The sequence below is a fragment of the Carcharodon carcharias genome, chromosome 23 (assembly GCF_017639515.1).
Source record: "Carcharodon carcharias isolate sCarCar2 chromosome 23, sCarCar2.pri, whole genome shotgun sequence".
Taxonomy (NCBI): Eukaryota; Metazoa; Chordata; class Chondrichthyes; order Lamniformes; family Lamnidae; genus Carcharodon; species Carcharodon carcharias.
Window position 1 is genome coordinate 17,219,883 of NC_054489.1, and position 24,663 is coordinate 17,244,545.

The 24,663-nt window shown below is 47.0% G+C and overlaps 1 long non-coding RNA gene across 2 annotated transcripts; it reads left to right on the top strand.

Annotated features, from left to right (window-relative positions):
- The first annotated feature begins 1,825 nt into the window (after positions 1 to 1,825).
- On the top strand, positions 1,826 to 24,663 carry LOC121294062. 2 transcript variants are annotated; one of them, XR_005946687.1, is made up of 4 exons: positions 1,826 to 1,966; positions 3,800 to 3,955; positions 9,790 to 9,885; positions 12,874 to 13,180. It is a non-coding gene; the product is annotated as an uncharacterized LOC121294062 (long non-coding RNA). The 2 variants fall into 2 exon arrangements; XR_005946686.1 differs by lacking the exons at positions 9,790 to 9,885; positions 12,874 to 13,180 and adding an exon at positions 24,446 to 24,663.

Consider the following 24,663-nt stretch of genomic DNA (forward strand, 5'->3'; position numbering starts at 1 on the left):
AAGAATCCTGTTTTGGACACCATGAAGTAGGTTTCATAATCTAGAGTATATTAACAGCAAGTCTTTATTAACAACTCATAACTATGTACATATTTGCAGTAGAGGGTCCAGGTATGGAGCTGACTCCATTCTAGATCTTTACTCAATTCTGTCCATCTCTAGCCCAATCCTGGCTCTGGATCATGTGTCTTCTTACATCACTGTGCGGGTGTTACTGTACTCAGTCCCACATTAACCCTTTATATACCAGGCCCTACTACATGAGGCACCCCAAAGTGCCAAGTCATTGCCAGAAATAAGTTGTACAGGAATGAAAGCTGGATGCAGTGACCAGGAGGAAGAGAGAGTTTGATCCTATGAGGAGAAAATTGGTATAATATTCCAGGGTAGGGCATTTATGTAATATTCATACAAAGAAAGAAACTGAGCAGTATTGCACTCTCAGTAATGTTAAATTTGAACTGTTAGATACAAATTTTAAGGAAAAGGTATATTTCTGGAGAAAAAATGTCACCCCGTGGTTGTGCCAGTTCAACTTCTCACCGTGGTGTAAGGAGCAAAAACATCAATGAGGGTTCTTGCTCCTGATTGTCATCTAGTGACCCTGCATGTGTGACAATGTCAGGGAGTAACAGGAATGAGCTCAGCTGGACTTGTTTGTATGTAATGTAAATTATGAGTCAGCCACAAGGAGACACTGTTAACCTACTTATCATGAGTGACTGATCTCCTAACCCCTCTCATTAGTTACCCAGCAACAGGCCACCAATCCCTTCCATCATTAAGATTCCTTTTGGAAAATATTAAACTGAAAAGGAAGATCAACTCTCATCAGGCAAAGGAGGAAGCAGCATAAAACAGGTGAAGGACATTGTGGCTCTCATAGCTCCAATAACTGTACAACAGCTATTCAACTGCTACTAGCTAACACCCCCACAAAGTGGAAAACAACAGAACTCAGGCCAACAAATGAAAGAAAATGTAATTGAAATCAATGAGAGAGTTCCCCCCTGCAGAAATACAAGAACCGAGATACTGTTTACACACTCAGTGCATAACTTGATTTCCAAATATCATTATAACAAACATATGCCCCGCAGAACTCGACCATGGTCAGAGTTTAAAACTTGATGAGAAGATTTACTCTTTCGGGCCCTGGAGGAACAAGGCAAGTTATGGATTTTGAACAGACAAATAGGACATCACTGGGAAGGCAGACAGAGTGTGACAGAAATTCTTTCACATGTGATACTAATGCAAGTAAATTCTGCTATTGTGCAGGTGAAAAAGACATGTTTAAGAGGTTGCCAATGTTACATTAATAGTTTAGATATGGAATGGATAATAATGCAGAATTTATTTCCTTGCCAATGTTTATCCTTCAATAGACATCCACCACTTTGCTGTTTGTACTTCTTGTGTGTAAATTTGCCACTGTTCCCCTGCATCAAAGCAATGACTACACTTCCCAAGTACTATATTGGCTGTGAAACACTTCGGGATGTCCTAAGGTTGTGAAAGGCGCTATATAAATGCAAGTCCATTCTTTCTCCTTGGATGCTCACCGGGAAATCAGGTGGAGCTGGAGAATGTCTTTGACCAAGTTTTTTGGGGCAGATGTAGTGTGGTTGACTCTGGAAAATACAAATTTCAGATCGGTTTGGAGGTGAATGCTGATACTGAAAATCAAAGCTGGTTTGAGGCATTCTCTACACTACCACTGAACACACACTGTGTTACCTGCCAACACCAAACTGTCAACCACACCAGGATGCCAGTAAGTTACCTCCCCCAGCACTTGGTTGTCGGGAAGCTGCAGGAGCGTGTAGAGCCAGTCTGACTCTGCCCGACATGGGCACAGATTCAGAATAGAGCTGTCACTAATTGGTCCCATCTATCGCCACCACAAATCTGTGAGAAATCGGAGGCATCTTTCTGAGAAGAACAGAAATCTAATGCGTTTTGTGTAAGTGACACGAACATTTTTAGATGTGAATTGTCAATGCTTCACAAGTCACAGCACATGGTAAGGAAGTATTGCCAACGAGTTCCTGGCAGCAATGATACTCCAGCCAGAGATAGCAAACACCTCTCTGCCAGATTTTGACCTGCTGGTTCTTTTGTAAGATGATTATTTGATTTGCTGCTTATTCTCAAACTGTTTTTCATTCCATGCTGATTATATTGTGCAACATAAGACGTGAGATGAGAGTTTACTTTCTGCCACAGAATCAGTAATGGTTTATTTTTGAATGGTGTTTACCTTCCAAACATAGACCCATAGAACCATAGAAAAGTTACAGCACAGAAGGAAGCCATTCGGCCCACCTTGTCCATGCCAGCCAGGACACCCAGGTGCCCTTTCTAATCCAACCTTCCTGCAACCGGCCCATAGCCCTGCAGTTTACAGCACTTAAGGTGCAGATCCAGGTACTTTTTAAAAAAGAGTTTACAGTTTCTGCCTCTACCACCAACTTGAGCAGCAAATTCCAGACACCCACTACCCTCTGCATAAAAAAGTTCTTCCTCATGTCCCCCCGACACCTTCTGCCACTTATCTTGAATCTATATCCCCTGGTTCTAGAATCCTCAGTCAAAGGAAACAATTTTATCCTGTCCACTCTATCTATTCCCCTCATAATTTTGTACACATCAAGTCAGCTCTTAGCCTTCTTTGTTCTAAGGAAAATAACCCCAACATATCCAATCTCTCCTCTTAGCTACATTTTTCTAGCCCTTGCATTATTCTTGTAAACCTCCTCTGCACTCTCTCCAGAGCTGTAATGTGACCAGAACTGCACACAATACTCCAGTTGTGGCCTCACCAGTGTTTTATACAATTCCAAAATTATATCCTTATTTTTATATTCTATACCTCTGCCAATGAAGGAGAGCATTCCATATGCCTTCTTTACAACCTTATCTACTTGAACTGCTGCCTTCAGGGGCCTGTGTACTTGAATGCCAAGATCGCTCACTTCACCTACCCCTCTTAGTATATTCCCATTTATTGTGTAATCCCTGTAACTGTTTGACCTCCCTAAATGTATGACCGCACACTTCTCTATGTTAAAATCCACCTGCCACTTTACCGCCCACTTCACCAACCCATCTAAATTGTTTTGGAGATTAAGGCTACCCTCTACACTATCCACTACTCGGCCAATCTTTGTGTCATCTGCAAATTTCCCCATCGTGCTCCCCACGTTCACGTCCAAATCATTAATATATAACACAAACAGCAAGGGTCCCAACACCCAGCCCTGTGGAACACCACTTGAGACAACTTTCCATTCGCAAGGGCATCCATTGACCATTACCCTTTGTTTCCTGTTACAAAGCCAACCTTTTATCCAGTTTGCCACATTACCCTGAATCCCATGGGCTTTCCCATCTCCCGCAATGTATTCTCTTTCATTCCCCAGATCCTGCATGGCCTGTTGCCAAGAGAGAGACCAACAGGCCACCAATCCCTTCCATCATTAAGATTCCTTTTGGAAAATATTAAACTGAAAAGGAAAATCAACACTCATCAGGCAATGGAGGAAGCAACATAAAACAGGTGAAGAACACTGTTGCTCTAATAGCTCCAATAACTGCACAACAGCTATTCAACTGCTACTAGCTAACACCCCCACAAAGTGGAAAGCAACAGATCTCAGGCCAACAAAGGAAAGAAAATGTAATTGAAATCAATGAGAGGTCCCCCCTGCAGAAATACAAGAACCGAGATACTGTTTACACACTCAGTGCATAGCTTGATTTCCAAATATCATTGTAACAAACATATGCCCCGCAGAACTCAACCATGGTCAGAGTTTAAAACTTGATGAGAAGATTTACTCTTTCGGGCCCTGGAGGAACAAGGCAAGTTATGGATCTTGAACAGACAAATAGGACATCACTGGGAAGGCAGACAGAGTGTGACAGAAATTCTTTCACATGTGATACTAATGTAAGTAAATTCTGCTATTGTGCAGGTGAAAAAGTCATGTTTAAGAGGTTGCCAATGTTACATTAATAGTTTAAATATGGAATGGATAATAATGCAGAATTTATTTCCTAGCCAATGTTTATCCTTCAATAGACATCCACCACTTTGCTGTTTGTACTTGCTGTGTGTAAATTTGCCACTGTTCCCCTGCATCAAAGCAATGACTACACTTCCCAAGTACTATTTTGGCTGTGAAACACTTCGGGATGTCCTAAGGTTGTGAAAGGCGCTATATAAATGCAAGTCCATTCTTTCCCCTTGGATGCTCACCGGGAAATCAGGTGAAGCTGGAGAATGTCTTTGACCAAGTTTTTTGGGGCAGATGTAGTGTGGTTGACTCTGGAAAATACAAATTTCAGATCGGTTTGGAGGTGAATGCTGATACTGAAAATCAAAGCTGGTTTGTGGCATTCTCTACACTACCACTGAACACATACTGTGTTACCTGCCAACACCAAACTGTCAACCACATCAGGATGCCAGTAAGTTACCTCCCCCAGCACTTGGTTGTCGGGAAGCTGCAGGAGCGTGTAGAGCCAGTCTGACTCTGCCAGACATGGGCACAGATTCAGAATAGTTTATTAAGAACTAACAGTAAATTGAAGCAAAAGCAAACACGGTTAATTTTACGTGACGATAGCACTCCATGCAACTCAGTGACTCTTTCAAAACAATTCCAAGTAAAAAATGACTAGCAGGTTGCTGTATCATTTCGATCCAATAACCAAGCATAGTTTCCATAAATGTAATTCAAGATGTCAGAGAATAAAAGGAGCAGAATGTAAGATTTTTACACAACTATGAACCATAGATGCTGTGAGTCCTGGTGCAGAAGTACGTACATTCCATCTGGGCTGGCAGTTCCGGGACTCGCAGGAGTCAGTTTACCGTCCTGACGCAAACTCTCAGCAATAATTATCAAAAGCATAGAGTCGTTTTAGATTCAAAACACAACAGACTAGTGACTCCAACTTACTGCGTGATTGAAGGCCAGGGACTTCTCCAGAGTGGAGGAAAATCTTGTGTTGTCAGAGCAGGAGGATTATAAAGCAGAGAGAAAACAGCATTCACGCACAGGAATTATCAATAATAGTATATATTTGTAAAAATAGAAGGCAGACTTTGAAAGCTAGACAGTGTAAAATAGGGAGTACAAGTCTAAAGGGGGTGTAGGAGCAGAGGGGCCTAGCTGTATAAGTGTAGAGGTTATTGAAGGTGGCAGAACAGGAAGTGAGAGCGATTAAAAAAGCAGACAGTGTCCTGGATTTTATTACCCTGGGATTGGAGTACAAGAGCAGGGAGATTATTTTGAATTTGTATAAGTCACTTGTTCAGCCTAACTGAAGTATTGCGTCCAGTTCTGGGTGAATCCAGTTCTGGGTCAATGTGACAACATTGGAGGGAATGCAGAAAAGATTCTCAAGAATGGTTCCTGGAATAAGGAACTTCAATTATGAAGATGGATTGGAGAAATTGGGAATGTTTTCCTTAGAGAAGAGGGCTGAGAGGAGATTTGTTAGAGTTGATGTTGAAATAGGCGCAGTAAAGACATCCTGCAGGGTAATGGCTGCCCTGATCAGATCATTTCATGATGTATATCACGCAAACTCACGAACCGGCCCAAGGCCATCATTTTCAGCCCTGAAAAGAGCCCAGTCTACTTCAGGTTACCCTGGAAGGGCAAAGTATCTCAAAAATTTGAGCAACAGGTGAAGCTAGCTGTTTCACGCTGTTACTATGCAGCAGCAACACGAGTGGTATTCCCCACTAACACAATGCTGCTGTCAAGCCAAAAAGGCATTCTGCCTATCACACAAATGAGTGATGTGGTATATGAATTTCAGAGCCAGTGTGATGCTTGTATGTACGTACGTCCCAAAGATTGGCAGATCATATCAAACAGCATGTCCCAACCGCTGTTCACAACGGGCAGGGTACAGACCGTACCCAACCAGCCTGCGCTTGCAAAACTCAAAACACGTGTCTAACTGTTCCGCGTTTGGGCAATATTCGCTAAATAATCATCAATGTGATAAGATTTTCGCTGACAACCAATTTAAATTGTCAGTTGTGCTCGTATTGTGGTGCATTTGCGTGTACTGAAAGCTACATATATTAATACACAGGGCCCTGTTCTTTGCAGACAGAAAGAACATGTACACACATTGTGCCTGTTTTAGCTAAACAAAATAAGTGATAGCCATTTGCTGACTCATTCCTCAGCGCAATGCCTTGACTAAACAGGGTCAAGCTGCCTGGTTTAAATTTCAAACAATGCTTGGCGGTTAATTGTCAGTCACCATCATTGTCCATGGCAACACCACTTGCCAACCAGTCAGCATTCTCATCACATAAAGTATAATTTGTTGTTTTCCCCCTTATATTGGTATTCTTGCAAGTGTCCTGATGAGGGAAAGATGAAAAGCTTAGACATGACTCTTTTTTCAGGAATACTCAAGATTTGTCAGAGTTATTCAAAATAATGAGGAGGACAGAGTTGATCGAGAGGATCTGTTCCCACTGGTGAAATGATCGAGAACAATATGGCACAGGTTTAAAGTAATTAGTAAAAGAGGCAATAGTGACATGAGGAAAAGCTTTTTTATGCAGTGAGTGGTTAGGGTCTGGAATGTTCTGCCTGAGATAATGGTGGTGGCAAGTTCAACTGAAGCATTCAAAAGGGAATTAGACAGTTATCTGAAAAGGGAGAATATGCAGAGATACAGGGAGAAGGCAGGTGAATGGAACTATGTGGGTCGCTTGGATAGCTGGTGCAGACAAGATGGGCCAAATGGCCTTCTTCTGCATCGTAACAATTCTGTGATAAACATATATTGACACCAGTTTTCAACTCCTGCTGTGGAAAATTTTCTGTGACTAACACACTTGATGAGGGTTTTTTTAAGAGGAACTCCACCCTATTTCTAAACGTTTCAGCTGTTTACTGGAATGAGCCCTCTGCTAATTAGAGAAATCCAGCTTGCAACAATGCGCTGTTTCTTCACTGAAGAGGATGAAAGGAGTGCCATTGTGCGTCTATCTTTCAGGCAGGCCCAACATCACATTTGGGGACCTCTTATCCCATGGTCATAGGTGGCAGGTCTAGGATAAATTTGAGAGGCCAGAACCTGTTAACGTCATTAACATGGGATTATTAGACCACATCTGGGGAATCCCTTTAAATCTCAGGGGAGCAGGGCTTGTGGTAATGGGTGTCTGCCTTTTGCATTCAGGGAATGGGCATTTCAAAACTCTCCAGTGTGCATCTGATTACGCCAGAGGCATCTGTCAATCACACTGAAAAATGTTTTAACAGTTGGAAAAACCTGTTGACAATTTCAGGAAAATAACAGGAAGCAGTGTCTGTGGTTGGCTTCGTACTATGTTTATATCATTGGAAGGAAGTTGCAGGAACAAAGGTTCTTTAACTTCTTTTTAGTGCAGCCTTTGACACTGTATTCCATAGATTGTGTGTCATACTGTACATTAGTGAATCGAATGGCATTAGTGCATCTAAGAAAATAATCTTTCCTCTCATGTCGGATTTCAATAATTCCTTATGCATTTATCTTGTTCACACCCTTGCAAGGAGTCCATGTAAAGAAAATATTGTAATAATTGAAACTTATAAGGTAACAGAACGACTTTAACCATCGAGGTCAAACTGGCATGCTGCTCTTTCATGCTGCTCTTTCTTTGGTGCACTGTTAAGCTACTGCAGTGTCCAAATAAACAGCTGCTTCCAACTGAACCAAGCAAATACCCTCCAGCATATTCCACACAGGCAATTCTGTGACGAAATTGTTGCTTCCCTTCCCCCATCCCATCTATTCCTTCCAAGCCTTCACTCACTAGCCACTCACCAGTACCACCATCACCAGCTGCTACCCTTGGCAGGACTACAGTCACTCACCCACTGCTACCCGACAGCTGCAGAAAAATCAGCAACTGCTCTGATGAGATCGGAGACATGTTCAGATACAACTGGAACAACCAGTATATCCTGCTCCGAGTAAAAGATTTTATCTTAAAAAGTTGTTACAGAAATATTTGTAAATTTGAACCTGTAAATTCAAACCAGTCTCAATCATACATCTATTAAATTTTACCATCATGGTTAGTGATGACATCTAAAGCCCTCTGACCTATTTGTACACCGTCTGAATTTTTTGGTTCATATTTTTTCCCTAATTTGGATCAAAGGTAATGTGCAGTAAGCTATGAGCAGACATGCACTTTTACATAAGTCAAAGAAAATAAGTTTTAATCAGAAAAACACATTGGAAGGAGGCAGTATACATCAAGGAAAAACAAAATATGTACAAATGTCTTCCTGGAGTAAATGCTGAAAGGCGTTGTCAGGTCTCATCAGCTGAAACTCTTCGGTACCGCATGTGGCCAGCTGGCTGATGGTATCCTCTGTGTTGATGGTGTTTATCCTAGGGATTGAAGGCAAATTGTCCCCTCCCTCAAACAGGCATACAGGTAACATCTGTCACACCAGAACTGCAGGTTATTACTATTGATGTTTCTGGGTTTTATCACACTTAATCCTAATTTTATAATTCATCTTCTGAATGGGACTCCTAGCTGTCCCACCAATGGATTCAATTTGAAATCCTCAACCTTATCTCCACTTCACATTCTTGCAACCCGCTCCAACCTTACACCCACTCCACACCATTCAGGCATTTGATTTTGGTCTACTGTGCATCCACTCCTTTCACTGCACTATTGAAGGCAGAGCTTTCAGCTTCTTCAATCCCATTCTCTAAAATTCCCTCCCTAAACCGGTCAGACTCTGTCCTTCTCTAATATCCTTTCAAAATCTTTGACCTTGTTTTCAGTCACCTGGTTATCCTAATTTCCCTTCCATGGCTTGGAGTCTATTCCCATTATTTTTTTTCTATGTAAAATACTTAGTGTTAAAGGTTTCAGATAAGGAAAGTTGTTCAGAAGTCAGGAGCGGGGTTGTGGGGTGGAATGGACACGCTGGTGCAGAATCACAGCCATGCTGGCTCTCACTGGACATCCCTGTGCAAAGCCTTTTCCAGCTGGAGTTATTGGATAGCCTTCAAAAGCAGCAATCCCGGTTGATTCTTTTAATGGGATAATGGTTGCATCTCAGCTGCTGTGTTGTCTGAGATTAGCTAACTCAGCACAGATGTAAAATCTAGCCTGGGATATTCTTGATTTGCATGGCTTGGTCCCACTCATGGTATTGACCTATCAGCTGAATCATAGGGATTGAGGGAGTGAAATGGTACTTGTTTTTTTTGCAAGCATCTGGTTTAAATTTTTGCATTTTATTCCCTGGCTTTCTCCTTCTTTTAATTCTCTGGCAAGATCCTCTTGTCATTAAAGACAAGTCTGTTTTATTTTAAAAACAACCATGATACAATGGTATACGTGGCATCAGAATTCACCTCACCCAACATCATTGGAACATGAAGCTTGTGGCTCCTCTCTCTCTCTCGGTAGCATCCTTGATTTGAGTGTTTTATGCCATGATTCTACTTCAGGGCAGGGTGAGGAGGATTCTACCTCAGCTAGGATGGGATCAAACTCCATGCTGTTGGCACCAATCTGATCCACACGTTAGCCGTCTAGCCAACTAAGCTGACTTAGGACAAACCCTTGCTCCCTCCGCAACAGAAGAAAAGTTTGTTGAATACCTTTTCATGGAGACATTAGGACCTGTCCAATTGGTATATAGGTGTCTATGTTTGCTTCGGCTAGTCTTCTGTTGTTTTCAGGTTTTTCTTATTTTAATTGAAATGTTCCTCCTTCATTAGGTGCTTCCTGCATGTTTTCTGACACACCATGTCACCATGCATGTTTAAATTTGTTCAGGTGGTTTGCCAGGAACACAGTTATCAGGTCAAAGATGGGTAAGAGAAAAGATAGTCACTGCATTTGAAGCAGCTGCTTAAATTACTGTGATTTGTGATTATAGAAGCCAATTCCCATCAGCGTTAAACAATAAGTTGATTGTTAACTACATTTTATTGCCGAGGAGAAATGCTTGTTTGATTCAAGATTGTTTCTGTATTGTACACAAAACAATAAATAACATTAAATTGCTGCTGTGGATGGAGATTTCTGTAACAAATGTTACCGATAAAATATTTCATTAGGAGCATAGCATTTTGAATATTCTAGTTCCGTGTCTGTACATTTCTCAGATGACAGAAGTCATAGATTCAATTTGTACTGACTTCAGCTCATACCTTTCATGCGCACCCCAATGGTAGTTTTTGGGTGAGTGGTGGCGAAAGGAACAATAACCCATCAATGGACCATCTGCTCATTCACCTCTTGAATTTTGAAATTAAGATGTACCACTCCTTCTATACAATATGAGTACTTGTCCAAATCAGCTAGACAACAGGAGGATGCTGCGGTCAACTGACAAAGGCTACAGATGGATTGGGTGGGGGGTAATATTTACCTTTGTCACAGTTATGTAGATATCATATGGGACTTCAATAAGAGCAAATTTTATATGTATGTGTATATAATATATAAATACAAATTCTTGTAATAAAAAAAATGTGGATCATAATATGGACATCAGGGTTTCCTTTTGGTAACATCAGTATATCCCCATAATTTCCCAGTATCTTTATCCTGGTCTGCTTGTGTCTGCAGAAGACGTCAAACATCCAATTTACAATAACATCTAAAGCAGGATTACCTGGTCATAACCACACTGCTGTTTGTGCAAACTTGCTGTGTGTAAACTGGCCACTGCATCTCCTGCTTTACAACAGTGGCTACATTTCAAAAGTACTTCCACTGAACTATTTCTCCTTAAACTCGTCTCACTTCCTCCAAATAAAAGGTGTGGCTATGGGTACCCACATGGGCCCCAGTTATGCCTGTCTCTTTATGGGGTATGTGGAACATTCCTTGTTCCAGTCCTATTCCGGCCTCCTCCCGTAACTCTTTCTCTGGTACATCGATGATTGCTTTGGTGCTGCTTCATGTTCTCGTCTGGATCTGGAAAAATTTATTAATTTTGCTTCCAATTTCCACCCCTCCATCATTTTCACATGGTCCATCACTGACACTTCCCTTCCCTTCCTTGACCTCTCAATTTCTGGTGATAGACTGTCCACCAATATTCATTAAAAGCCTACCGACTCCAGCTCCTCACACCGTTTCTTGTAAGAACTCCATCCCATTCTCTCAGTTCCTTCACCTCCTGCGTATCTGTTCCGATGATACCACTTTCCAAAACAGTTCTTCTGACATGTCTTTCTTCTTCCTTAACCGAGGTTTTCCACCCACGGTGGTTGACAGGGCCCTCAACCGTGTCTGGCCCATCTCCCGCGCATCCACCCTCACACCTTCCTCTCCCTCCCAGAACTTTGACAGGGTCCCCCTTGTCCTCACTTATTACCCGACCAGCTTCCGCATTCAAAGGGTCATCCTCCGCCATTTCCGCCCACTCCAGCATGATGTCACCACCAAACACATCTTCCCTTTACCCCCCCCGGAGCATTCCGTAGGGATCGTTCCCTCCGGGACACCCTGGTCCACTCCTCCATCACCCCCTACACCTCAACCCTCTCCCATGGCACCTTCCCATGCAACCGCAGAAGGTGCAACACCTGCCCCTTTACTTCCCCACAAGGGCCCAAACACTCCTTTCAAGTGAAGCAGCACTTCACTTGCACTTCCCTCAATTTAGTCTACCGCATTCGCTGCTCCCAATGCGGTTTCCTCTACATTGGAGAGACCAAACGCAGACTGGGTGACCGCTTTGTGGATCACCTTCGGTCTGTCCGCAAACATGACTCAGACCTCCCTGTCGCTTGCCATTTCAACACTCCACCCTGCTCTCATGCCCACATGTCCGTCCTTGACCTGCTGCAATGTTCCAGTGAAGGTCAACCTCATCTTCCGGTTAGGCACTTTACAGCCTTCCGGACTGAATATTGAGTTCAACAACTTCAGATCATGAACTCTCTCCTCCATCTCCACCCTCTTTCCGATCCTCTTCTTTCTAATAATTATTATATTTTTAAAATATATTTTTCTTTTCCCACCTATTTCTATTATATTTTAAAATGTATTTCCATCCATTGTTTTATCTCCACCTTTTAGCCTATTTCGATCCCTTCTCCCCACTCCACCCCCACTAGGGCTATCTGTCACTTGCTCATCCTGCTTTCTACCCTTAATGTCACCATTAGCACCTCCTTTAGCCAGTATCACCACCATCAACACCCCTTTGTCCTTTTTTCTATGACATCTTTGGCAATCTCTTCTTTGCCTCCACCTATCACTGGCCCTCTATCCAGCTCTACCCCACCCCCCTCATCCAGCTTATATTTCACCTCTTTTCTACTCCTCTTTAGTTCTGATGAAGAGTCATATGGACTCGAAACATTAACTCTGTCTTCCTCTCCGCAGATGCTGTCAGACCTTCTGGGTTTTTCCAGCTATTTTTATTTTTGTTTCAAAAGTACTTAATTGGCTGTAAAGTGCTTTGGGACATCCTGAGGTCATGAAAGGTGCTATATAAATACAAGTCTTTCTGTTCTCTGCTCCTGAGAAAATGGTCTCATTGTGAGAATAAAATGCCAAAAAATATCAAATTATGAAACCTGTGAATCATGCTCCAGAGCGAAAGGGTAAGGACCCCAATTCTCAACCTCCTTCTGAGTGGAGGAATCAGTTTCATAATATTGTAATTTAGTGGAATATGAAATAAGCTTAATGCTACTTCATATGTGACCCACATGCCTACAAATAATACTGTATACTATACTATAGTGTTACACTGCAGTAGTAAGACTAAAATTGATTATTTGAGCCGTTTTAATATATAAGAATTTGTGCCAGTAACAGACATAAAAATATTTTTCTAGGTACTTTGAAAGCCACAAAGGAAGTCTAATACACAGAAATAAAAGCCAAGTGAACAGTGGCTGAATCACAAGCCTCAGGTTAACCTTCTTGGGACCACAAGCCTTTCGCAGAACTGAAATACACACCTTCGTGTGAAATTGACTCCTTGCAGATTGCTATTGATCACAATTATAGACATAAATTAACTGAGTGTAGAGAATTGTGGAACATGCCTCAATTCATGGTTGTCCTGAAATTTTTATTTAAAAAATTGCAATCTGTGGTCCAGAGAGGTTATCACAATCCTTTATCTGATGAAGTACATTAATGTCACTGCTTTTGTTAATCCAACATACACGCGTGTACAATATTCATCTTGAGTTACAACTTACTGGAAAACAAAACAAATCATACTGAGAACAAACCTACTCATACTTTGGTGGTGTGAATTATATGCTTTCCAATTGTCATTCATAATGTGGTTCATCTTTGAATAAACTCTTGTTCCTATTAATTAGCAGCTGAGACTTATGGTTATTTACCCTAACAGTTCCCCTCCCTCCAATTTCCTGCTCTTGAAATTATTTGTGATAGAGAATTGTCTTTCGCCTGAAACAGGTGCAAAATTGACAGAACAACAGTTTTGTCCACCTGTTGATGATGTCAGGAGTCCAACCGTGTTCACATTCGTGCCTTATTCGAGCGTAGCCAATGATCTGTGAATGCCAAACATACAACAATCAGTGAGCTGTGGCAAAGGTGGGTGTGAATTGGCCAGCAGGGGGACAGCAGTGAGTAAAGGCTATTAGTAGTAGCGCCTGAGAGGCACTACATGACTCACAAAAAAGTTTTTGGTTCTTTTCTGGAGTGATTGGTAGTGGTCCCTTAAATGATAGATGCTTAGGCTACCTATTGCCTGGTACATATGCACAGTGCCTATATATGCACAGTGCCTACTATACCCATTGATTGCTGAAAATTGCAAAGCATTGATTTGCATTATGTAAACAAGAACTTCCTGGCCCAATCATAGGCTCGCCTGAAAATTGCATCATTTGGAACTTAGATATCAATGGGGCAACTGAACCTTCTCCTTCCTCGTGTTTCAACAAATGGCCACCCATTTTTCTAGCAGAAAAGGACAGCTTACAGCTGAAAATCACCTCTTGCTTGGGGTGACCAGATTTTGAAAAGCCAAAACCAGGACACATTGGAAAGGCATGGGAAGGTGGGGCTTCATGATGATCGACAGGTTGGGCGACCAATGACAAGAGTCTGGGGGAGGGCCAGTTGAAGGTGGGATATGTCTAACCAGAGTTGGCAACCCTAATCTGTACAGCATTTAAAAGGCATCATCAGCAATGGAGCCATTGGCGCCAAATTAGTAGTGACAACTCCCTTGGAGACATCAAGGTGCCGGGGAGTTAGGGAAGGGATACAGGTCTGCTGCATGCATTACAATGGAATATGATGGGCATTTACAGAAGGATGACAGTTCACAAGGCCAAGTATATGTATTTGACAAACAGGGAAAAGTTGAAAATGACATTTGAACTATTTTTAGGAAATTGTCAGGACATTGAGACATTTAGGCCCTAGTATGGCTTCACGTGGCAGAGAATCAAAAGTCAGCCTTTCCTGACAAGACACTTGCTCACACAAGTTACCTCCCAAAAGTAGGTCCTCAGGCCAGTTTTACACCATCCGAGATCATAGCTCCTAAGCTCAGTTGTAACATTCCGCTCTCAGTTAACTCGGGCAATGGTTTCACAGCAGAGGATTTATTTATCTTTGAAACCATCAGTCAACCTTATTCTGATAAATATTTTCAAAGGAAGCTCAATGTTTTAGTCAGCAATGTGTTTACCACAGATCTCACAGAGACAAACCTAACATTCAAAACAAAACCACAGGTTTAGATGTTCAGAATGTGGACAAGCAGAATCGAAACTGGGGGCAGAATTTCCCGTGTGCGTGGGGCGGGTCCCGCATGTCTGCGCGTAAAATGATGAGCGATGATGTCGGGTGAGCGGCCCAACGTCACTGCGCGCCATCAAGATATTTCGTTGGGCAGGCGTGCGATAATATCTGATGCACGCCCGCCATTAATTAACGGGCCACTTAACGCCCTTGGGTCACCAATCGACACTGATTTTTCGGCGCCTGTGCAATTTTCGGGTTGGTGCACGGGCGCAACAGGCAGGCGGGTAGAAGACATTTGCATAAACCTCATCCATGGGCGGGATAAGAGTGTGCTCTGTCAAATATTTATTTTTCAAAGTTTTTCAAACTTGCCTGCGTGATCTGCAATACTTCAAAATGTATACTGGCTGCTTGGTCTGGACACTTAACCTTCAGGTCAGCACTCTGCAGTGAGGAATCGTTTCTGGGCCTGCAGGTTTCAGGAAGCCTTCCCTTAGCCTGGGAATGGGAGCTGAACTGTCCACTGGAGGCAGCTCCTCTGAGGAGGAAGGGAGGGTTGGAAGGTGGGGGGGGGGGGGGGCCCAGGAGTGCACATGCAGCCTCCAGGGGAGCCACCTTTGGGAGGCGAGGCGCAGGCAAAAGGGGCGCAGGGCCAACAGGTTGTCCAAGGTGGAAGGGGCCGCAGAAGATGCCACTATCCTGCTGCCAGGGTTTACAGGCGGCAAAGCAGCTACCTCAATATGTCTGAGGTGCAGTGCTGAAGGAGGCTCCGCCTCTCAAGGGAGCCAGTCAACTATATCTGTCAGATGATTGGGTCTGAGATCTCAGAAAAACTGTAAGAGTGACACCCCAGTGGCTCTGAAGGTCACAGCTGCCCTCAACTCCTATACATCCGGCTCTTTCCAGGGGTCGGTGGGTGATCTTTGCGGTGTCTCCCAATCAGCTGCCCACACTTGTCTGTAACCTGCTTAATACGCTCTGTTCAGACGGTCATTGACCATCATCAACTCCCGCTGTGACCAGGCAAGTCAGACACAGTGAGCCAGAGGCTTTGCGGCCATTGCTGGCTTCCCCCGTGTCCAGGGTGCTATAGACTGTACACATGTGGCCATCAAGGCACCAGCGGGTGAGCCTGGTGCCTTCGTCAACAGGAAGGGCTTCCACTCCATGAACGTGCAGATAGTGTGTGATCACAGGATGCTGATTCTACAAGTCTGTGCAAGGTACCCAGGCAGCTCCCACGTTGCCTACATCCTCAGACACTCCCAGGTGCCAGCGCTCTTCAGTGCTCCAGCCCGGCTGGATGGATGGCTGCTGGGTGACAAGGGCTATCCCCTCACAAGGTGGCTCATGACGCCTCTCCACCATCCAAGAACAGAAGCTGAGCAGCGGTACAATAGGAGCCACGGCTCCACAAGGGCTGTGGTGGAGAGAGCCATCGGTCTTCTCAAAATGCACTTCCAATGCATGGACCGCTCAGGGGGCGCACTCCAGTACCCCCCAGATCGTGTCTCTGTGATAGTGGTTCCATGCTGCACTCTCCACAGTTTTGCACTGGAAAGGAGGGATGCTGTGGACGATGAAGATGTTGACGCAGTGGCTGCGGCTGCACACGATGAGCCCAATAGTGAGTCCGAGGATGAGCACACACAGGGAAATGCTGAGGAGGTAGATGCTGACCCAGGCATACTCCAGGGAGGCAGGGACACCCGGGAGGCTTTAATCTAATGAACCTTCTGGCAGCACAGCACAGATGGACTTTCAGGAGCTGGGCCTGGGCTGGAGGCTCACTTCTCGACACCCAAGTGCACAATCTGCCAGGTTAGGAACATTAACTAAGGGCCTTGTTAATAAAGTTGAATGTCCAACTGATTATAGTTTTGGAAACCATCCACGTGCAGAAGAAGAGGCAACCTCGGTCATGGTGACATATCTGAATTCAATATGTCAAACAATCAAAGTTATGCAAAAAAAAGACAATAGTGTTACAAATCAGAACAAATCATAAGGACCTCATCTCGGCCCAACACAAAAGCACCAGTGAAAAACCCATGGTGTGCCTAAGGTGCCTTATGTTTCTGTTTCCGGGTGCTACGTCTTGGTGCTGCCCCCTCGCTGGGAGTGGTATCTGAGCCAGCCTGCTGACTCTGCTGTCCTGTTGACCTCGATGACCTTGGCGGTCGTCCTCTGGCCCGTGGAGTCTGTGCTGGCCCCGCCTGGGAGGGAGCTGCCAGTTCCACAGCTGGCATCTCCCCAGTTGTCGCACCCTCATCAGATGCCATGGTCACTGGCAGAAGGTTGGTTGGAGGAGCTGCTGCCCTCACCTGGAGCGCCCTGAGAAGTGCCCGCAGAGACGACAGGCAGCTGCTGCGCTGACGTGAGGTCGCTTCAGACCTCCCTGCTCACCGTGGATGGATGGGCGCCGAGCTGGGAAACTTGTTGCCCAGACCATCTCCCACACTGGCACTGACCAGCTGAGGTCAATGCCGCTGTGAGGGCTTGCTGGAGGAGGCTCTCCATGAGAGTCACCACTCAATCCATGGGGGACGCATGGTGTCGGACATGTGGCTTGTTGCACCAGCGATCGTCTGCGTAGACTCCTCCACCATGAACACCAAGCCAAGCACAGCCTCACGTATCTCCCCCAGATGCTCCCACACACCCGGCTGCATTTACTGCGTCGTGGACGACTCCAGAACCTCATCATCAGGCACCGACTGAGCATGTGCCTGGTCCCCTGCAGCCCTCCGACTGCTGGCACCATGGGCACATTCTGTCTCCACCAGCTCCTCCAGCAAGGAGGGCAGCAAGACAATCATCCAAAAAACGATGGGCACACAGGCCCCCTGGCCCTACCCTCCGGCCTGGCCTGCCCCGATGGCCGACCCTCCGGCCTGGCCTGCCCCGATGGCCGACCCTCCGGCCTGGCCTGCCCCGATGGCCGACCCTCCGGCCTGGCCTGCCCCGATGGCCGACCCTCCGGCCTGGCCTGCCCCGATGGCCGACCCTCCGGCCTGGCCTGCCCCGATGGCCGACCCTCCGGCCTGGCCTGCCCCGATGGCCGACCCTCCGGCCTGGCCTGCCCCGATGGCCGACCCTCCGGCCTGGCCTGCCCCGATGGCCGACCCTCCGGCCTGGCCTGCCCCGATGGCCGACCCTCCGGCCTGGCCTGCCCCGATGGCCGACCCTCCGGCCTGGCCTGCCCCGATGGCCGACCCTCCGGCCTGGCCAGCTCCGATGGCCGACCCTCCGGCCTGGCCAGCTCCGATGGCCGACCCTCTCCAGATGTGTATGAACTTCATTGCCTCTCTGCACAGGCCTTGGCCCAGTCATTGTGAGCAGCCTTTCCGAGGCCGACAGGGCTTCCCTCAGGCCGCTGGGCTGCCATTGGACCCAGCGAGCTGAGCTCACCCACCGCTGCCCACCCACTCCCGTCAAACATGCTGGGTGGGCCTTAACTGGCCTGCCCACCTAAAATGGTGGCGCTGACCTGGGTGAGTGGCGATCGGGTCTGCGTCTGTGCGCGTTCCTGCTCCGCACCCCCCCGCACCCGCCGCAACGCCCCCATCCACCCCATGTGCCACCCCCACTCCTGCTCCGCACCCCCGGCACCCCCTGCCCCCGCTCCGCACCTCCCCCCCCACCTCCCCCCCCCCCCCCGCCCCCGCTCCGCACCTCCCCCCCCACCTCCACCCCCCCCACTCCTGCTCTGCCCCTCTGCACCCCCTGTCCCCACACACCACCGCACCCCCCAACGCCCCCCACTACCCCCCCCCTCCCCAAACGTCCCCGCTCCCGCTCCGCAGTCCCCCCCCCCCACCAACCAGAAAATTCAGCCCTGGGAGTTATGGAAAAGGCAGCCGCCGATCTTTCATCAGGGGGTTTAAAGCTCTTTTCACAAGAAGGGCCCTCATGACTCATTGACTTTGGCAGATACTTTTTGGTTTTATTATTAACAGGATTTAAATTTTAGAAATACATTACCTTTTAAGGCAACAGTATCAGCTAATGCATAGCAATAATATTTAAATGCTTCACATACTCGGATGTAGGAACAGTGCCAGATATCACAGGAACATTGCCAACAAACTCCATTTTGGGGGATGTTTTGTGTTTTTAAAGAGAGCAAAATATTCCACTGGGAAGAAAATGCAAATGCAGGAATACAAAAGGGAACCTTTGATTTTACAATGCTTTTTATTAGGACTAATAGCCTATTAAACAAGGAAGGTTTAAGAGATACGAGTTCAGCTTGCTATTATTTTAAAGATGTCCATTGCCTGCTGTGCCTTAAGAGGCATTGTTGGGGGGGGGGGGATGCGGGTGGTGAATGCCTCCTTGTTAACTCTTTAACTGCTGATGTGTTTGACTCTTACAACGCCCTCTGAACAAGGGCAGTTAGGGATAAGCAATAAATGCCCACACCCCATGAACGAATGAAAAAGCTGCTGGACTATAGCTGGGTTCAACGGCAAATTTTGCGAGGGTTGGTCATGAAGGCCCACACTTTGCAAGGTCACATCTGCAAAATTAGATGCCGTGTCAGATGGAAATTCAGCCTGTGGGCAATTCATAATTTTCCAAAGATAAAAAAGCGAAAATAGTTGAGGGGCAAAAGGCTTCTTCTTAACATGTAGACATGTTCCTACAATCGGTCTCACTATCACAATTTTGTGCAAAGGAAAGAAAGAACTCGTTGGAATATCAAAATCTGACATCTCACGCAGATGTCCTGTACAAAGTCAGTGTTATTTTTAAGTTTGAAGTGCTCCTATTTATCTAAACTACTGTGTATTTCTACAGGACCACGATGGTGTAGTGTTTTTTAAAAATTTTCCCTGCTAGATGAGGCAGATACACAGCCCCCCAGCTCTGAAGAGTCATATGGACTCAAAACGTTAACTCTGTTTCTCTCTCCATGGATGCTGCTAGACCTGCTGAGCTTTACCAGCATTTTTGTTTTTATTTGAGGCACAAACACAACCAGGCCACGTGGCTCTTTCCCTGCCAATGAGCTCTGGAAAGTGTGTCTGCTTAAGCATTGGCAGCATCTGGCATTCATGATGGTAAAAGCCGGTAGGTGGACTTTTACAATATATTAGGAACAGAGTGAAATAGAGAATGAAAGTAAACAGAGCAGAAGAAATAAATTTCAAGTGTCCAGCCGCCACACTGCAGAACTGTTGCCAGGTCTCCAGCGAATTCAACAGGATAACAAAGCTCGGTTCAGTTTCACAAATGAGAGAACGGCTGCAGAACAATTGAATTTTCACATTTCGTGGGGCAAGATTTTCTCGTTGTCGAGTGGGCTCGGGTCCCTCACGTCTGGGCGTAAATTGACGCGCGGTGATGTTGGGCCAGTGTCCCGACGTCACCACTCGCCATTGAGATGTTTCGCTGGGTGGGTGTACGATGATGTCCGACGCACGCCCTCCGTTAATTAACGGGCCCTTGAGTGTTCAATCGACACCGATTTTTCGGGGCCCGTGCAATCTTTGGGGCGGCGGGGGGGGGGTGCACGGGCACAATGGGCAGGCGGGTAGGATACGTTTGTATTCACTTCATCCTCAGGCGGAATAAGAGGGTTCACCAGTGTGCACGGTCAGGTATTCACTTTTGAAAGTTTTTCAAACTTGCCTGTGTGATCTGCAGTACTTCAAAATGCACCCCAGCTGCTTGGTCTGGATTCCTAACCTTCAGGTCAGCACTCAGCAGTGAGGAATCTTTTCCGAGCCTGCAGGTTTCAGGAAGCCTTCCCTTAGCCTGGGAATGGGAGCTGAACTGTCCACTGGAGGTACTGGAGATCCTCCAGACGAAGGGAGGGCTGCAAGGGGGAGGAGGCCAGGAGTGCACAGCCTCCAGGGCAGCCGCTTTTGGGAGGCCAGGCGCAGGCACAAGGGGTGCAGGGCCAACAGGAAGTCCAAGTTGGAAGGGGCCGCAGAAGATGCCACTATCCTGCTGCCAGGGTTTACAGGCGGCAAAGCAGCTACCTCAAAATGTCTGAGGTGCAGTGCTGAAGGAGGCTCTGTCTCTCCAGGGAGACAGTGACCTCCATCTGTCAAGTGATTGGCCCTGAGATCTCTGCTAACTGTGTGGGTGGCCAGTGGCTCCGAAGGTCACTCCTGCCCTCAACGTCTATGCCTCTGGCTCCTTCCAGGACTCGGTGGGTGATCTTTGCGGTGTCTCTCAATCAGCTGTCCACACTTGTGTCAAGCAGGTTACAGATGCTCTGTTCAGATGGGCATTGACCTTCATCCACTTCCATTGGGACCAGGCAAGTCAGACACAGCGAGCCAGAGGCTTCGCGGCCATTGCTGGCTTCCCCTGTGTCCAGGGTGCTATAGACTGTACACATGTGGCCATCAAGGCACCAGCGGGTGAAACCGGTGCCTTCGTCAACAGAAAGGGCTTCCACTCCATGAACGTGCAGATAGTGTGTGATCACAGGATGCAGATTCTGCAAGTCTGTGCAAGGTACCCAGGCAGCTCCCACGTTGCCTACATCCTCAGACACTCCCAGGTGCCGGGGCTCTTCAGTGCTCCAGCCCGGCTGGATGGATGGCTGCTGGGTGACAAGGGCTATCCCCTCAGAATGTGGCTCATGACGCCTCTCCACCATCCAAGAACAGAAGCTGAGCAGCGGTACAATAGGAGCCACGGCACCACAAGGGCTGTGGTGGAGAACCATCGGTCTCCTTAAGATGCACTTCCAATGCCTGAACCGCTAAGGGGGTGCACTCCAGAACCCCCCAGATCGCGTCTCAGTGATAGCGGTTGCATGCTGCACTCTCCACAATCTTGCTCTGGAAAGGGGGGACACAGTGGATGATGAAAATATCGACACAGTGGCTGTGGCTGCACACGATGAGTCCAGCAGTGATTCCAAGGATGAGCACACACAGGGAAATGCTGAGGGGGTAGACTCTGACCCGGGCATACTACAGGGAGACAGGGACACCTGGGAGGCTTTAATCCAATAAACTTTCAGCTGGCCCACCACAGGTGGATCTCCTGGACAAGCATGGGCTGCAGGCTCCATACTCGACACCCAAGTGCAAAATCTGCCAGGTTAGGAACAGCAACTAAGGGCCTTGTAAATAAAACTGAATGTCCAACGAAACACTCATTACATTTTTGGAAACCATCCATGTGCAGAAGAGGCAACCTCGGTCATGGTGACACATCTGAATTTAATTTGTCAAGCAAAACAACTTATTACATAAAAAAGACAATTGTGTTACAAATCAAATAAAATCATAAGCACCTCATCTCGGCCCAACACAAAAGCACCAATGAAAAACCTAAGGTGTGCCTAAGGTGCCTTAAGTTTACTATTTTTGGTGCTACGTCTTGGTGCTGCCCCCTCGCTGGGAGTGGTATCTGAGCCAGCCTGCTCACTCTGCTGCCCTGTTGGCCTTGATGACCTTGGCGGTTGTCCTCTGGCCCGTGGAGCCTGTGCTGGCTCCGCCTGGGAGGGAGCTGCCAGTTCCACAGCTGGTATCTCCCCAATCATCGCTGCCTCACCGGATGCAACGGTCACTGGTAGAGGGGCGGAGGAGCTGCTGCCCTCATCCGGAGCACCCTGAGAGGTGCCCACAGAGATCCAGCCAGCTGCTGCGCCGACTTGAGTCGCTTCGGACCTCCCTGCTCATCGTAGATGGATGGGCACCGAGCTGGGAAACTTGATGCCCAGACCATCTCCCACACTGGCACTGACCAGCTGAGGTCAATGCTGATGTGAGGGCTTGCTGGTCCGAGCACATCCCCAGGAAGCCCTGATGAGTCTCCTAGAGTAGGCTTTCAACAGGAGTCGCTACTCTCGCCATAGAGGACGCATGGTTCTCGGCCATGAGGCTTATTGTTTTGGCGATAGTCCACTTAGACTCCTCCACCACGGACACCAAGCCAAGCATAGCCTCATGTCTCTCCCCCAGATGCTCCTCTGCTGGTCTTCCTCCTCCCGGCCCTGCTCCCCTAATGCTGAAAGGAAGAACAAGGACATTGGATCAGTTAACGTGGAGACAATGTCAATATGCATCCCTGTCCCCCGGATCATTATGCGCTCATCCTTCCATAAGGAATGGTCAAGCCATGTTGCAAACTTAAACCAATTAACATTCAGCACTGCTGTGGCTGCTGGGAGAACAATGCTGACCTCACTGCTGGTCAAACATACCTGCCCCGTGGCACCCCAGCCTCACCGATACCAGTGGACCTGGGCGCATGGCGCCTCTCCAAATCCGGGGCCTCCTGCTCAAACAGGTTAAGAATGGCGATCTGCGCCTGCCCACCGCCAGTCCTCGCCCACTCTGCCATGTTCTGACCATTCTTCTCCTGAAAATGAGAGATGAGAATTGATTAGTGCAAATTGCAAAAGGACTCACTTCGCACATCGCCCACCCCAACCAGAGTGGGACATATCAGGGCTCCAGATCCTCCTCACCCCGCGGCTGCTGATCACTCGCCTGTTCCCCACACACCCCCCCACCGACCCCCCCAGGACACATGCTGCCTACATCACATTAGGCACCACACGGTCTATCCTCCCATAGCAAGGGGGTGCAAGCATGTGGAGCACAGAGGACAGCAGCTCGATCGGTGCCAACGCCACATTGACGCTCCCCTCCCAGCATCTCATCATATCCCCAAAACAGTCATGTGGGTCTCAGTGCACCACATGCTGCGGGGGCAGAACTCATCTCTTTACCACCCTCTCAGGGTGACCTCGGCATGGGCAATGTCTGCTGGCCCACCCAGCGAAGGACGCATGCTGTAAATGATTCAATGCAGTCACTACATTCAGAATTGGGGTGGTGGGGGGGAAGCTGACCTGCTGGGTTAAATGACCAATGCCAACATGGTCCTCAACCTGCCAGAGCGCAACAGGTCGTTGAAGCGCTTGTGACACTGGATCCAGGTGCACCGCACCACATCGTGGGAGCTCACTACCTCCGCCACCTCCTCCCAGGCACGTTTCATCTTGTGGGGGGGGGGATCCTCCTCCCATCCTGGGGAACCAACACCTCTGGAGTGCTGCCACTTCCTTGAGGAGGGCATCAAGACAATCATCCAAAAAACGAGGAGCACACTGGTCCCCCGCCCCAACCCCCGGCCTGGCCTGTCCCGAAGGGTTACCCTCCGGCCTGGCCTGCTCACCTGAAGCCCTCGGCTGTGGCCTTGCACTTGCCATTCTGAGCAGCCTTGAAAAGGCCGTCAGACCTTTATTTAAACAGGCTGCTGGGTCGCCGTTGGACCCGGTGGTCTGTGCCTACCCGTCCGCCACCCCACTCCCGCTATCCTCGGGAGTCGAGAAATACGCCGGGCAGGCCTTCATTGGCCGGCCTGCGTAAAATGGAGGCGCAGACCCGATGGTGGGCGGTGATTGGGTCCACGCTCGCTCTGCATCCCTGCCAAATGGAAAATTCAGGCCATTAAAACCGTTTTCCGGAACTATTCAAAATAAAACACTTTAATCAAAAGAAAAATTGTGAATATTTTCTTTAAAATCCCCTGCAGCTAAATTAAACAATCTCTCCGCTATATGTGAATGTTATATGTTATCTCAAAAGTCTTTGAAATACCAGGGTTATTTCCCCAAATGTTTATCCAGGATATCTCATCCTGACTTGTAAATTTGGGGGATTTTAATTTTTTCTTCTTTAAATTTAGGATGATTCTTGCGGACTACAATTTCGCTTGAGCAGTTGCTACTTCTCAGGAGAGGCATCCAAGAAGGTCCCATTCTTTGTAGTTTGTCTCATTCAAATAGTAATTGTCATTTTGCAGAATGCCTGGGATTTGAAACCATTACATTTCTGAACATTGATTGGCCAGCATATAAACAACAGCAAACAGATTAATTTGATGTCTTGATGGCAAATGTGTTG